At 39.2% G+C, this 16,547-nt stretch overlaps 1 protein-coding gene across 5 annotated transcripts in view; it reads left to right on the forward strand.

Moving 5' to 3' along the window:
• The window catches only part of RWDD3 (RWD domain containing 3), a 148,963-nt gene that overhangs the window by 88,668 nt on the left and 43,748 nt on the right, over window positions 1–16,547 (forward strand). For 2 of the 5 annotated variants that reach the window (XR_006712497.1, XR_006712500.1), the window contains 2 exons: window positions 1,905–1,971; window positions 2,623–2,967. The exons of 1 other annotated variant lie outside the window; for it this stretch is intronic. The gene's annotated coding sequence lies outside the window, so the exon portion shown is untranslated. Of the gene's footprint in view, window positions 1–1,904; window positions 1,972–2,622; window positions 2,968–16,547 lie in introns of those variants that run through there. 2 more of the 5 variants (XR_006712496.1, XR_006712498.1) reach the window with 1 other exon arrangement.

A 16,547-nucleotide genomic window follows, 5' to 3' on the forward strand; every position in this document is an offset into this window, starting at 1 on the left:
CATTTATAAGTGAAAACCAACTTAGGACCATTTTTAGACTAATTCTAGTCTTTTTGGAGAACTGGAAATATAAAACTTTAAAGTCATCTACATTTAAAATTCAGAAGAAAAAATGAAAAACTTTATAGAAAGACTGTAAATAATGAAAAACTAGATTTCTATGCCCCCATTGTCATTTCAGTTGATGAAAGACAGGAGGAGGGAGAGGGCCGGAGGGAAAGCATAAGATGTGGAGTGGCATGGAGCATGGGGAGAGAAGGATGGCTGGCAATTCAGGCACTTTCATTTGCTTCCGCCTCTGGGACTCCACCCGGGGTCTCCTTCATGGGTGGCATCACCCCAATCCTGCCCTGATGTCACCTGCTGAGCTACTAGGAATAACCTGTACCTTGTCTGCAACTTGGCCAACACTCTTTAAAAAAAATTTTTTTTTTATTAGTTTTCTTTATTTTTTAGAGGCAGAGAGAAACAGAGCACGTGTAGGGGAGGGGCAGAGAGAGAGGAAAACACAGAATAGGAAGCAGGCTGCAGGCTCTGAACTGTCAGCACAGAGCCCAGTGCTGGCCGAACTCACGAACTGTGAGATCATGACCTGAGCCGAAGTCTGACGCTCAACCGACTGAGCCACCCAGGTGCCCCTGGCCAACACTCTTCTTAATCCCTGCCTCTCTTGGCTTCTTGTGAGATGCCTTCTGGAAAAATTCCTGAATCTTCCTGAGAGTGCTTGCTCCCAATCTACTCTCCGTGTTCAAGGCAAATCACTATGCTGTAGTGGTTTTACTCTTTTTGAGAAGTGTTTTCCATGAATCCAGGAGAAAAGTAAACATTAAAATAGTTTATTCTTTCTTGAGGTGTTCATTTTCCTTGAAAATTTTTTTGAGAAATGCCCTTTTAATTTAAAAAAAATTTAAGAATTCAGGGGCACCTGGGTGGCTCAGTCAGTTAAGAGTCCAACTGCAGTTCAGGTCATGATTTTGAGACTTGTGAGTTCAAGCCCCATGTTGAGCTCTGTGTTGACAGCTCGGAGCCTGGAGCCTCCTTCAGATTCTGTGGTCTCCCTCTCTCTCTGCCTCTCTCCTGCTCATACTCTCTCTTTGTCAAAAATAAATAAAGATTAATTTTTTTTAATTAAGAACTCAGCCCTGATAGAGAAGTGATTTTCTAGAATACTGTTTCTTAAACATAAGTCATTTCTATAACTCTTTCATGACTTTGCTATGCCTGCATACCATCTGTGATATTTTTCTCCACATTTTTCTTTAAATCAACTTAATTTTTTTCAATGTTTATTTATTTTTGAGAGACAGAGAGAGAGACAGAGAGAGAGACAAAGCACGAGCAGGAGAGGTCAGGGGAGAGAGAGGGAGACACAGAATCCAAAGCAGGCTCCAGGCTGCAAGCTGTCAGCAAAGAGCTTGACTGGGGCTGGAACTCATGAATCATGAGATTATGATTTGAGCTGAAGTCGGGCTCTTAACCGACTTAGCCACTTAGGCACCCCATCTTTAAATCAATTTAAAAGGGAGCAATTCTAAGTAATAAAATTGGTGAAATCAAAAGTATAATGTGATGTTATATTTTTTAAAAAATAGGTAACAATGAAAATATTTGGATATGTGGCAACTAAAATTATCCTCCCAGCAGTAAATGTTCTACCATTTGGGAAATACCATTCATTATGGTAAATGGTCTGCTTCTGGCTTATGACTTTGGATATAAACTTAGGGTTTATGCACCAAGAAGAAAAGAAATGGGAAAGCTATTGGACTAGATTGCCAGGAGCCTACAGGTCCCAGTATAAAATTTATTAAAATCCTAGAATTTTTTTCAATATAAATAAAATATATGTGTAATCAACATAAATAAAATATATATGCATATGTATTTTTCATTTTGTACCCTAGTTTGGAGTGATAAAATTATTCCAAGTCTGGGGCACAGAAGATGACGATGCACCAGAACATCATTTAGGTAATTTGCTTGTTAGTTTCAGCCAGTCATTCCAAGTAGCGGCGCATTGTCCTGAAGGTGGTGTGGTGGCCCTCTCACTGTCCTGTATTTGTTATCCCATAAATAGACAGGGTTTCTGCGATTTAAAAAAAAATCATGCTACTTAACAATACTCTGAATCAACCCGGCGCCTTTGTGGTTTCTCAGGAAAAAGATAAAATAAGGTTATGTTATTACTTTATATTTTCCTTTTGCCATAGAATTTCTTTTTCAGTTTCCAGGGCAAATAGAACAAAGGATAGGTTTTTATAATTTGTTTTTTTCCAAGAGTATGTCCTGGTGTCTCATTATTTGGAAGATTGCTATGAAAAGAAGGATCAAAAACATAGAAAAGCATACTTAATTGTGTAATTCATAATAATAGCAATTTTTCCTGTTCATATGTCTTTTTGGATGCATTTTTTTTTCCTGAGAAAGACTGAATGGAATAATTTTCTCCTTTTTCTCTCGTTTTTCAAAACTATTGATGCGACACAATGCATGTTCCATAATAATCACAGTTATCATGACTTTGGGGACGCAGGATTTCAAGTGCACATGCTGTACAAAGTATTTTATGAAAATTTTGATTCTCACGTTTGAGGATAATAAAAGGATTCCTTTGCCTCTTAGAAAGAAACCCTGAAAACAAACGAACAGACGGACTCAGTGCACGGACACCTAGCCGAGTCTGCGTCTGGGAAGAATGACATGCCTTCAGCATGAAGTAGCTACAAGAAAAAGACATGTAATTAAGGAGGGGAGAAAATCAGAAACAGGAGCCATTAAAGAGACTGTGATATGAAGAACACATTGTACAGGAGATGTGACCACAGATTTCAGATCTGAGAGCTGAAAGGAAATGAAACTAGTTAAAATTCCACTGCTCATTCACTCCACAAGAGAAATAACATTCCTGTTCGATGCCACTTGCCACTTCTGTTTTAGAAACAATTAAAAGATGCAAATATTTGTGAATTGCTGTGTATGTTGCAATCCTGTTTTGAAAGCAAACAGTGCCCTGTACCTTAGGTTCTCACTGCTGGTTATGTTGGGATTCAGGGGTTAAAGCAAACCCTTCAGAATGAGTTCACCACTGCTACTCAGACAAAAGGACACAACTCTGAGACTGTGTTCTGTTTGCCTGCAAGCTGTTGCCTATGCCAAATGAGCATTTTACAAACCATTCAAATTAAGTTGAAAATTTGTAATTATATTTTCCCTTTTAATTGTAACTTATGCAAATGTTATATTCCAGCTGTAGAAATAATTTTCGCTTCAGACTACAACATCCACATCAAATCTAGCATGTAACACCCCGATACAAGATTCTTCCCAAGCTGTAGTTGCAGATTTAGAAGGCTGGAGTTGGTGCTGTTAGTTATGGCTTCCATTGCTGTTACCCTGCAGTTAAGTATAGATTGCAAAGTGGCAATAGAGAAGAGAGACACCTTTGCTATAATTTGCTGGAGACAATTTATGAATAGAGCACGTAGAAAGAGAATAGAAGGCAAACAAACAAACAGGCACGAAGCCTAAGAAACCTGGATGTTTGGTAAAGTGAATATTGTATCCTTGCTGTAATTGATGAATCTGGCTTGCAGTGCATTAGATACAGGAAGAGGCTGCTTGTGACTCATTTGTTAATTGTCATGCATTTTAAACCATTTAGTGCAAACAGAAATTGAGTATTTTCCATTTTCAATGGAAATTTCACTTGGGGAAATCATGAATACCCTTAAAATTTTTAACCAAGAGTGAAAGAAGCATAAATTGTCTTAAACACACACACACACACACACACACACACACACACACACACACACACACACGATGACACATGTGTGAGAAATAAAAAAGAAAAATACCCCCAACTGCAGTATATTCTGATTACTGAAGTGCCTTCTTTATATAAATTTGGCAAAGTTTTCATATTCTTGCTAGGCAAACATGTGGGACCTTGATTTACTACAATCCAGTTGACCAAATAATTAGCTTTTTGTGTTGAACTGTTCTGGAAGCAATGGGAGAGATGGAAGAAGAAAGTTTACTTCACATCCTTAAATAATTCACCATCTTGTTGATAAACAAGGCACTATAATAAATGACACTTGGGTGTTTGTAGAACTAGCAGAGAGCTCAACACTTCATGTCTCAGTGGGGCAAATAGATCTAGTGTGGCCTAGTGATTTGTTCAAGGTCACGCCTAATAGTGGTGAAAACGTGCTTCAAACTTTGGAGGTCTAACTTCTTTTCCTCCATTTCTTTCCGTCATTAAGGCATCTGTTAATTGAAATTTGTACAACTAAAGAATCTATTTGCTAAATATGGGTCCTTCCTATACTTGCCCATAAAATGAACTTCAACTCAGTTAGAAATTGTATAGGTTTTAAAATACATTCACAGGTCCTAGATAGAGATTGGAAGCTTTTGTTGATCTCTAATTAGCTCTGATTAGTTAAGATTGATTTTTAAACTGGGAAAATCCAAGATAAAGATCCCATGGCCCTGAAAAGGATGCTGTAAATCCATACGCTTTAGGTCAAAGAGCAAATGATTAAAAGTCCAGATTGATTCTTCTGTAAAAGGGCAGCGCAAGGAAATGCTAAAAAAGAATGTCCATGGACAAAAACCCTGGTGGTGTGTGTCATAGCCTGGGAATGCTAATGGCCTAAGCCTCATTTATTACTGCTTTTGGCACAGTCTGTTACATAAGCAGCTCGGACAGTGACTATACTCGTGTAGAGCTTAGGGGCCAATGTCTACAAATACAACTGGTGATAATAGGGCTGGTGCTTTGGTCTGTGTGCCAGGATTTCCTACAGATAAGTATGGCTATGCTTAGTTCTTTATAAACCTATTCATTCATTTAGCAGTTCATGTATTTACTGATTCATTCATCGTGAATTTATGGGGCATTTACTATGTGACAGGCAATATTATGTTTAACAGTGGGAATACAGGTTGGCAAAGTAAAAATTAAGCAATTTATTTAATGAATATCTACTAACTACGTGTAAGTTAACAGTCTGATGGACCCAGAAGTTCTTCATTTCCGGTCTCAGCTCTCATCCATAATGTCAGCTGTGCTACCTATGTCCAAAGCCAGGTTAGTGTCGCTAGATCTCTCGGCATCTCTCATCTAGCCAAAATGAATGTAGACCCAAAGATGGAGCCTCTCCCTCCTGTGTATCTTACCAGAAGGGCAATTTTCAAGCGTAACTCACTGAAGGGATCCAGCCTCTTCTGTAGGATTGTGGGTAAAAGCATGGACTTTGGAGTTAGATTGTACGGCTGGCTCCACTAGTCACAAGATGAATGTCCTTACCACATATTTAGTTTTCTCCTCAGTAAAATGAGTGTACTCTGGAAAGGTTGCGGAGAGGATTAAATTTAAATAAATTAATGCATGACACTTAATAAGGCCTGACAAATGGTGGCTAACGAGTACCATTTTGCTAAAATTTGTTCTTCTCTCAATACTCATTTCCGTTTGCAAATGATGTCTCTTGCCTGCCATGTATTAGCTTCATGTGCTCATGACATTTTGCTGTGTGAGTAGTGACTTAGACATCTGGAGTTTGCAAGAATTTTTCTGGCTCCTTTTGGCTACTTTGATATACTGCTAATTGTTTAATTTTCTAGTGGTCACCTTGAGTGGGGCCACTGAGCTCATCTGTGGATACTTTCTAGAGGGCGTCCGGAAGTGCAGCCTTGAAGAAGGCCGACCTATGCTGGCTTCCTTCCACAGGATGACTGTGATTTCTGGTGTGTAAATTGCTTCAGAGTTCCTTGATTTGTTCTTCTCCTCCCCTCCCCCACCTTTGCTTTCTACTCTCTTTCTTTCTTTCTTTTTCTTTTTTTTTTTTTAATTTTTTAATGTTTATTTTTGAGAGGGAGAGCAAGAGCACGCAAGCAGGGGCAGGGGCACAGAGACAGGGACAGAGGATCAGAAGCGGACTCTGCACTGACAGCAGAGAGCCCAATGTGACACTCGGACTCAGGAACCATGAGATCATGACCTGAGCCAAAATCAAAGTCGGAGGCTTAACCAACTGAGCCATCCAGGTACCCTTCACTTTCTACTTTCATTTCTCTCTCTCTTCCTCCTCTTTCCATCTAGTCTCTGAGACATTTACAAACACACATTAGCTGCACAGTTCCTGACTAGGGTATTATCTTTATTAATGTTTGCAATTTGTGTGGATTATAGATCTTTCATGACCTCTGCAATGCCCCAGGATATGCCACTGCCGTTTATGTGTATAGTCTTCTACTTTGATGAAATGCAGATAAATTGAAAAATCTGCCAAGAATCGTTGTCCTCGGGATATTGGGAAACAAGCACTTTCATAGTTAATTGCGTGCGCGTTTTTAATCATGGTCTAATAAATTGGCTTTTCCTTTTTATGCCTTTAAATTTGCTCTCAGAAATATCTCAGAATATTAGCATTTTTGCTTCACATGTGGTCAAATGTTCATCCTCAGAGTACATGCTGAACTGGGCAGAGCAAACAAAATCAGGCAGAGTAGGCAGAGATTTTTTGTAAGTAGGAAGTAGGAGAAATTCCTTCAAGCCTTGAAATGCTATTAGGCATTGGGGTAAGGAAAATTCATATTTTACCCATCTTGCTAACCTTTTTTTTTCCCTGAGCAAGAGGTCTCTATCCAGAGCTTCTTAGTCTTTAGGGCACACAAGAATCACTCGGGTGGCTATTAAAATGCTGATTCCCAGGCACCACCATCCAGAGATTCTGAGTCACCGGATGACTTGGGTCCTGGCATCATGCACTTATCTTTTATTTTTTAAATGTTTATTTCTTTATTTTGAGAGAGAGTGAGAGAAAGTGAGTGGGGGAGGGGCAGAGACAGAGGAAGACAGAGAATCCCAAGCAGGCTCTGCACTGTCAGCACAGAGCCTGACGCGGGGCTTGAACTCATGAACCATGAGATCATGACTTGAGCCGAAACCAAGACATGCTTCACCAGCCACCGCTGGTATCCTACATTTAAAACCACAATGATGCACGAGGACTGCTTTACTCTGTCCTTTGGTTTCTACTCTTGGCTCTGCACCTTTTTGCAGGCTTGGCTAAGAAAGCTGGTGCAAGAGGAGGTGCCTGGTGAAACAGATGCAGCCATGTCAGAGCTGTTTATTCAGAGCTCACAGCACTGCCTAATACTCAGTGCCATTGGGTTGTTGCTCAGGGAGACACCTATGATTCCATTAATTATTTAGGGATCCAAAGTAGCCACCATTAATGAATTTGAATGTATTACAATGATGCTAATCAGAGTAACAGATGCAAAATGACAATATGATACACACAATTTTCCCCCAGCGAGTTACACACTATTAAGGTCTGTTGCAGTCAATGAATCCAGATGCTTCCACACTCTTACTGACCATGAAAGATCCTGGTTTCATTACATGAAAGAAAATAAGTTCATCCTGTCATCTTGCAGAGTTAAAGCGGGATCCAATTCAGCATCTGGTAAGGCATCATAAGTTGGTTTGCAGTAATCCTGCTTCCATTTCAGGATTGACTGAGTGGAAGAATTCTATTGCATCTGGGCTTATCATTCCCTTTACATTATTTTTATGCTTTCCCAGATGAGATGGTTTACTCTAGCTAAGAAAGCCTCTGATGGACTAAACAAGTTTTATACACACACTGAGTGAGAAGAAAGTGAACTATTTTTATCGAGGGTAAATTCATTAAAATCAGAGTAACAAAACTAAAGTCAACCATGATAAAATGGGAAGCATAAAGCTTCTCAAGAGAAGAGTATATCCCTAATAATGTTGTCAGACTCCTGGTATGCATGAGGCTGCATGACAGCACTTCCCCCCTTCTTGTCTTAGGGATCATACAAAAGGAAAAGAAAGAAAAAAAAACAGAAAAGGAAGAGCCCCTGTCATTTTCAACCAGGAGACAAATATAAACCACAGACTCGGCAACACCTGTTAGAGCTGCCAAGAGAAGCTGACACTGTGTAGTAGCTGTAGAGGAGGAAACAAAAAGAAGCAGCCCAGATGGTGAGACATCCCGGGGATGGTGGAACACAGGGGGTGCCAGCAAAAAGTACTCTTCCTGAAGGGGCAGGGCTCACTCGAAGTGCTAATGTTAACAAAATTGCACAGGAATTCAGGTTAGCAGGGCTGGTGTGGGAGTGCTCCTCTCCTGCTTTGAGAAATACAGTAAAGGGCTTAATAAAGAATCTGAAGATGAGCTGTATTGGCAGGGAACAGCCTAATTCTAGGGCAGCAGTGAAGGAGAATGGAGCCTGGAAGGCTACCCTGGCCCCTCCCTAGTAAAAGAACTTCTTGAAAATGGCTGATTTGGGAAATTGTAACTCATTCACTGATGAAAAGTTGTTTTTTTTTTTAATGCATTGCTAGAAAGATCCTGTGATGAACAAATGTGGGAAAAAGCAACAAAACTAACCAGCAGATGGAGAACACTCCTAAGTAGATAAAAATCTTGTCCTCACAATTTTCCATGAATTAAAATAAAAATATACTCAATGAAGCAATTACCTTGATGAATGAAGACCACAAAGCAGAAATAGAAGAACACAGAAGAGAGGTGGGAGTCAAAGGAAAATATGAAAGATGTACTGAAATGCAGAAAAAGTTTGCTGAGTCCTCATGGGGAATAACTGACAAATTATTTTATTTAAAGCTGAGAGATAAAGTAATAAAAGTGAAAAGTTTATTTATCAGTACAAAGATAACAGAAAATTAATAATATACCAGTGGGTGATGAAGGGGAGAGAGAAATGAGTAGGAAAAAGAAAGAGAGGGAGAGTAAGAAAACAGCACAGGTGACTTTGCTGCATAGTATCTGGGGCCTCATCTGAATGGCTGGGGGCTAGACACATCTGGGAGATTCTTCACTCACATGGTTGGTGCATGGGCTGAGATGACTAAAGCCTGGGTTCAGCTGGAACTCAACCAGAGCCCCAAAGTGTGATATCTCCATATTGCCTGGGCTTCCTCGCAGCATGGTGGCTTCGGGATCACCAGACTTCTTACACTGGCAATCTAAGAGCAAGTGTTCCCAGAAAAAAGGAGAAAGCTGCATGGCCCTTTATGAAGTAGCCCTAGAGTCATGTAGCATCACTTCTGCTGTGGTCTACTGGCTGAAGTACCAGTCCACACAGACTCAAGGCAGGAAGCAGAGACACCCCACTTCTCTAGAGGAAGGAGTGTCAAAGAATTTGTGCCCATGTTTCAAATCTGCCACAGTGTTAAAGGATTCAAATTTTAGTCTAATAGAGTCGTTATAAATATTTATCCCAATAATATAGGGATAGATGAATATTTTCTTAATGTGATAAAATGTATTTGGCTCAATGGAAATGCCAGAATCAAGTTGACTGGCAAAAACAGGCATTCCTTTTAAAGACAAGTAAAAGTTAAGGATGTCTGCTATTGCTAATATTACTAACCATTGCTTGAGAAGTACTAGCCAAAGCAGGTACCTGAAAAGAAGGAAATAAAACACCATTATTTGTAGATAATATGTAATCTTTTACCTGAAATTCTCAAGAGAATTAGTTGAAAAAAATGCTACAAATAGAGAATTTGGTAATTAGTGGGAACAAAATTAGTACAAAGAAATTGATAGCTTTCATATACGAACAGAAGATAGGATGGGGAAAAATACCCCAGATATAGTAGTGACTCATAATATTAAATACCTAAGAATACATGTTTAAATGACCTATTTAAACAACAGTAAGAATAACAACAAACTTTATTTATTTTTTTTTTAATTTTTTTTTCAACGTTTATTTATTTTTGGGACAGAGAGAGACAGAGCATGAACGGGGGAGGGGCAGAGAGAGAGGGAGACACAGAATCGGAAACAGGCTCCAGGCTCTGAGCCATCAACCCAGAGCCCGACGCGGGGCTCGAACTCACGGACCGCGAGATCGTGACCTGGCTGAAGTCGGACGCTTAGCCGACTGCGCCACCCAGGCGCCCTGTATGACAACAAACTTTAAAACACTCCCTAGGAACACAAAAGAATTCTACTGGCAAACCTTGAACAAATCAATAGAAATGCTTAACATCATAAAGATGTCATTTTTTTTCTGAGCTAATTCTAATAAAAATAAGAATTTGGTTTTTTGAAACTAGATAGTTCAATTACAAAATTTGCACTGAAAATTAAGAATAGCCAACAAAATGCTGAGAAGGAAGGGTATGGTGGTGGACCTGGTGGGAGGGAAACGAGACAGGTAATGCCATATATCAAATCATATTTTAAAGCTTAAGTAGATGAAACCATGTGCCAGGTAAATGAATATGAAACCATGTGCCAGGTAAATGAATAGAAACAGATTAATGAAACAAAGTAGAGAATCTAGAATATTTACACAAAAATAGACCTCAATATGTATTGGAATTTAGTACATGGTGAAAGTAGATTATTCAAAAATTAGTGTTGGGCCAACTCTATAAACATCTGAAAAAAAAAGATCTTCTCAACCATTATGGTAGAATATATTCCAAATGGATCAAAGATTTAAGTTAAGGAATGAAGTCTTGATAGTACTGGGAGAAAACATGGAGGTGAAGGAAATTCCCTTAAGTCCTTAGAGTGGGAAATCTTTCTGACAATAATGTAAAATCTAAAAGAAGAGCATGATAAATACAACTACACTAAAAAAAAAAAAACAAAAACAAAAAAAACTTTTGCACGTAAAAAACACCATAATCAAAGTCAAAAGACAATATAAATTGCAAACATTTTCAACTTCTTTTTTTTTTAATTTATTTTCAGAGAAAGAGAGAGAGAGAGAAAGAGAGGGAGTGGGGGAGAGGCAGAGAGAGGGACAGAGATAGAATCTCAAGCAGGCTCCACACTGTCAGCGCAGAGCATGACCGGAGGCTCGATCTCAGGAACTGTGAGATCATGACCTGAGGTGAAATCAAGAGTCAGAGTTTTAACTGACTGAGCCACCCAGGCGTCCCCAAAATTTTCAACTTCTAAAGGGTTAATCACTCTAATTTATACGGGTAAGAAATGGATAAGAAGCAGGCCAATAATATAGCAGAAAATGGAAAAAAAGATACATGTAGATTACAGAAAAAGAAATCCCAGTGGCTTTTCAATGAAAAAAAAAAATCCTAGACTTCATGCACAGAAAAATGCAAATTAAGTCTGCTCTGAGATGACATATTTTAACCTACAGACTGGCAAAAATCCATATGTTTGATGACACACAATGTTGAGGAAGTTGTAGGGAATCTCATTGATTGCTGGTGGAAGATGAATACAAACATTGTAACTTGTATTTGATTCTCATCTCAATGGCTAGGAAAAGAAGAAAATAAACTATATACCTTCCTCTTGATTTTTTTAGTATTTTAAAGGCGGTAGAATTCCAAAGTTTTTATTAGCTCTTCTGTATGATGATGAATCGCTAGCTTAGTCATTGTACCAGAGTGGATGAAAGCCCTAGATAGTGGAGTAAATATTACCCTCGCAAATTACTTAACTACTCTGACCTCAGTGTTCTCATTCAGGAAATGGAAGTGGTAACTACTTCATAAATTTGTATTGACAATCAGCAAGAGTTTTGACACATGATAAGGATGAAATAAATGCTAGCTAATAATAATAATATTACTTCAAACTATATCTTCATAAAAGAGTGGAGTTTTTTGGAGGGAGGAGGGCAAGGTTGGAAACCTTACCAAAAATACCACTTAGAAAATTCTCTCATCAATATGGACGAGTCTTTTTTTAAAGTTATTATGTGAAAAAATTTATATGAAGTAATGGGTACATTTAAAGGGTAATGGCAGAAAAAAAAATGGAGTGATAAAAATACTCCTTTATCCCTCCTTAGCTGCTATTCTAGCAATGGGGTTAGGTTGGGGTTGGGTAGACTAGAGGAAATGGATACTTTTCCTTTAGTTATCCTTTCTCTCTACCTTTTTCGATCTATCCTCTTCTCTCTTTCCACTTGGTCAAAAAAAATCATAATGTTCATGTCTTCCTTACCTTGGACAACATCTTCCTTTGGTTTCATTGTCTCATGGAACTTTCTCTCTGACCTCACTAGCAAATTTTTGGTGGAGGATGCCACCTTTGCTGCCACAGGACCATCCCCTTACTTCTTGCTGCCTGGGTTCGAGCTCCTCTTTTCACACTCCCACTGCATCTGTTGACTCTAAGGATACAACCACTCAATGACAAAGTCAAAAATTCTTGGGGGTGGTCTTCTTCCTGGACTGTACCTGCATTTAGCAGTTGATTATCTTTCTTTTGGTGCACACTTCATTCTCCTACTTCTCCCACTCTTCTGCCCATTTCTTTACTGTCTTTCTCTGACTTTGCTTTCTTTTCATTCCTTACTCATCAGTATATGCACATCCCAAAGTTTACTCTTTATCTTTCTGTTCTTTTTCACCATTTTTTCCCTTGGAGATTTTATGCAGTCTCACAATTTCAACTCCTGGAACACTATAAACTATTCTGTGCAAGGAATCAGGCTCTCTCTCTAAAACTATAACCCTTCTGGGGTGTGTGGCTCAGTCGTTTAAGCGTCCAACTTCAGCTCAGGTCATGATCTCACAGTGTGTGAGTTTGAGCCTTTCATCGGGCTCTCTGCTGACAGTGCAGAGCCTACTTCAGATTTTCTGTTCTCCTGTCTCTGCCCCTACCCACTTGTGTGCTCTCTCTCTCAAAAAGAAATAAATTTATAAAAAACAAAATAAAACAAAAAGTATAAACCTTCCAAGTTAGAGGCAGGGAGAAGAACTCTAAAGGGTGACTTTCTTTTGAGGCAGGGTAGCTATATACATATCCCTGACACTTGTTCCTCTTTCCCCATTTTTCTTCTCTTAAGGTTTCTCTAAATGTTTTCTTCTTTAATTGTGTCTTTACCTGGGTTTTTCCACAATAGGGAGAATTTTCAAGAAAAGATATTTGGAAAATTCCAAAAAGAAAAAAAAAAAGAAAAGAAAAATAGGGAATAGAGAAGCAAGGGTGGATTTGTGAGATATTTATTGGAGGCAGGGCTGTGATTGATTTGCTATGCCAGTGAAGGTGAAGGAGGAGTTGAAGGTGACTCCAAGGTGACTCACTTGGGCAACTAAGTGAATAGTAGTGATATTAATCAAAATGGAAGCACAGTCAAAGGAACTCACTTTGTAGGGAGGATAATGAGTTTGATTTGGGACATCGTGAGTTTATTTATTTAAAAAAATTTTTTTAATGTTTTATTTATTTTTGACAGAGAGACAGAGCATGAGCGGGGGAGGGGCACAGAGAGAGGGAGACACAGAATCCGAAGCAGGCTCCAGGCTCTGAGCTGTCATCACAGAGCCCGATGCGGGGCTCGAACTCACAGACTGCGAGATCATGACCTGAGCCAAAGTCGGATGCTCAACTGACTGAGCCACCCAGGAGCCCCAGGACATCGTGAGTTTAAGCTACCAGTAGGCGCTTTGGAAATATGAGTATAGGGGTGATATTATTAAAATGTGTTTTATCATTTTCTTCCTTCCTGGGAGTAGAAGATCTCATTGATCCTCATAGCTTCACCTGTTGTCTACATGACTGTGATTCCTATGGCAGTCATCAGTGTTGGTCATCCAATATTTTGGGTTTCTGCTTCCCAGATATATGGCAGGATGTACTTGCTGCCCTTTTGAAATTAGCTGTGATGACAGCGCTTTGTATGCTAATAAAATGCAAGAAGTGACATGTGTAACTTCAGTGTGGAAGCTTGAAACCCAATACCTTATTGTCCACATTTCCTCCTCAGTCACAATGGGATTGTGAAAGTCCTTTTTTAGGCATAGCCTCCTTCAGCTAAAGGCCCTGGTGAGTATGACACAGAGCACCTGGGCATGTCATGATTTTGAGAAGCAAACCTTTGTGATTTTAAGCTAGGTGTTTGTTACCACACCATAACCTCCTATTCCAATGAATATAATTCCTAAATCTTTATCTCCACCCCCCTCCTCTACTGAGTGATCATAAATCCACGAATTTTTCAGAGCAGACCTCATTTTGGGTAATTTTATCCTTTCAAAAAGGGTCAATTACTAAATGTAAAAGTAGATTTGACTTGCTTCTTATATACCTTTATAAGATCTTAGAACAATGGCTTTAAAACTCTTTCAACCATGATATATAGTAAGAAATAATTTTACATTGGGACCTAGTAGGCACATCAATCAGAAATAAAAACTTCATGAAATAATACTTAGTGTGAAGCATGATCGTTTATTCTATTTTATTTCACTTAAAAACACTTATTGCAAACGCCTAAGTAGATGTTATGACCCAGTAATGGGTCTTAACCTATAGTTTGCAAAACCCCAACTTAGGATGTGAGCTTTGGGGTTGGAGTGTCTAAGTTCAGTCCTGGCTCCTCCATTTACTACTACTGTTGTGTAACATTCAGTAAGATGTATGTTACCAGTGAGGGGCACCTGGGTGGCTTACTCGGTTGAGCTCCTGACTGTTGATTTTGGCTCTGGTCAGGATCCCAGGGATGTGGGATTGAGCCCTGCATCAGGCTCCACGCTGAGTGTGGAGCATGCTTAAGATTCTGTCTCCCTCTGCCCCGTCTCCCGCTCTTCTCTCTCTCTCTCAAAAAAAAAAAAAAAAAAAAAAAAAGGAAAAAAAATGTATAACCAGTGAGTCTCAGTTATGTCTTCTATAAAATGAGATACTAATTTCTACCTAATTACTTATTTTGTAATTAAATTGGATTAAATGAGAACACATACAAATATATAAGCATTTGAATAGATATATAAATATACAAGTAAAATTATGTATATGTGTGTATATATATAAATTTAAATTGCTGGGCATATTTCCTGAAACATTTCAAGTGGTCATAAGACCCAAACCTTATTTTTGGTTGAGAAGATAAGTCCTGTCAAGACTAACAGATCTGATGATCCAACTTTTCAGGACTGTGGTGGGACAGACATATCCGTTGCTGACATATCAAACCTCCCTGGTCTACCTGTTCCCATGGCCATTGACCTCCCCCATATATGCTCAGTTAACACATTCCAAGTTCAGCTCGTGCCAGCTCCCTGTGGATGTGGGGCTTGTATACAGGGATCCCATGCATGTTGGGCACCAGAGTTTGCAGTGCCTGAGGATACTCTGCTCTTATGACCATGTCATGTTGTTTTCTCAGTCTTCTTCCTGCCAGTTTCAGTGACTTTGTTAAAAAGAACACCTTCCTGGAGCACCTGGGTGGCTCAGTCGGTTAAGCACCCGACTCTGGCTCAGGTCATGATCTCATGTTTTGTGGGTTCAAGCCCCACATCTGGCTCTGTGCTGACAGCTCAGAGCCTGGAGCCTTCTTCAGATTCTGTCTCTTTCTCTCTCTCTCTCTCTCTCTCTCTCTCTCTGCCCCTCCTCTGTTCGCACTCTGTCTCACTCTCTCTCTCTCAAAAATAAATAAACACTAAAAAAAAGAAAAAAAGAACACCTCCTTGCCTCAGGACCTAGCTCAAATTATTAACCTGTATGAACCATGTGCTCATCTTTCTTGATGGTCTGGTGGCCTTATCTCCCCACATGATTATCAGCTCATAGAAGTTGCTCAGCAGGTGTTTACTGATGAGGTCTTCCTGTAATTGTCTTTACCTCCTTTTTGTTTTCCTAGACAATGCCTATTAATCTTTCAGTTCTCTGCTTAAAAACCACTTCCTCTGTGTGCTCCTATCTTGAGCTCCTAAGGTCCCCCTTCATTTTCTTATCTTTTAATACTTTCCAAGCAATTATGAAATTCCTTGTTTAATTGTCTGTCTTTCCTGCTGGAGTATGTTTTGAGAAGGTGAGGGCTATTGTGATTGGTTGTAACCTAGGACCAGTCACAATACTTTTTACTAAAGAACATTTTGGTGTAGATCATTCTAGACCAAGTGTCACATACTTGAATGTTTGTATAGGTGCGACAGCTCATATATGTGAGTCGAGTCAGCAGGTGGGATTTGAGGAAAGTGGAAATTGGGGCCTCTTTACATCAGCCTAAAGGGGCAGCTACTACTTTACATCAACAGAACATTACACAGAGGAAGTAGCCTCTCATTGCTAAAAGTTCTGATTTTTTTCTTAAATTTGAAATATCCTTGGGTTTTAAATGTTGGCAGCTAATGTTATTTTTAATTTTTTTTAAGTTTATTTTTATTTGTTTTGAGAGAAAGAGACAGAGAGCAAACAGGGGAGGGGCAGAGAGAGAGGGAGACAGAATCCCACGCAGGCTTCCACCATCAGCACAAAGTCTGATGCAGGGCTGAACTCACAAATGCCAGATCATGACCTGAGCCGAAGTTAAGAGTCGTATGCTTAGCTGGCTGAGACACCCAGGTGCCCCTAATGTTTTTTTTAACTAAAAATAAATCCCTATAAAGTACTAAATAACAATCTTTACATTAGATATATGGAACATATGCATATATTTATAAATATGTATTTATAACCTGATTTTTTAACCTTATTTGTGAGCATCTTTCTTAGTTTTACCTATAATTTTCAGTTCCCTTATTTGTCAGGTGGGGA

This window comes from Leopardus geoffroyi, chromosome C1 (assembly GCF_018350155.1).
Source record: "Leopardus geoffroyi isolate Oge1 chromosome C1, O.geoffroyi_Oge1_pat1.0, whole genome shotgun sequence".
Lineage (NCBI taxonomy): Eukaryota > Metazoa > Chordata > Mammalia > Carnivora > Felidae > Leopardus > Leopardus geoffroyi.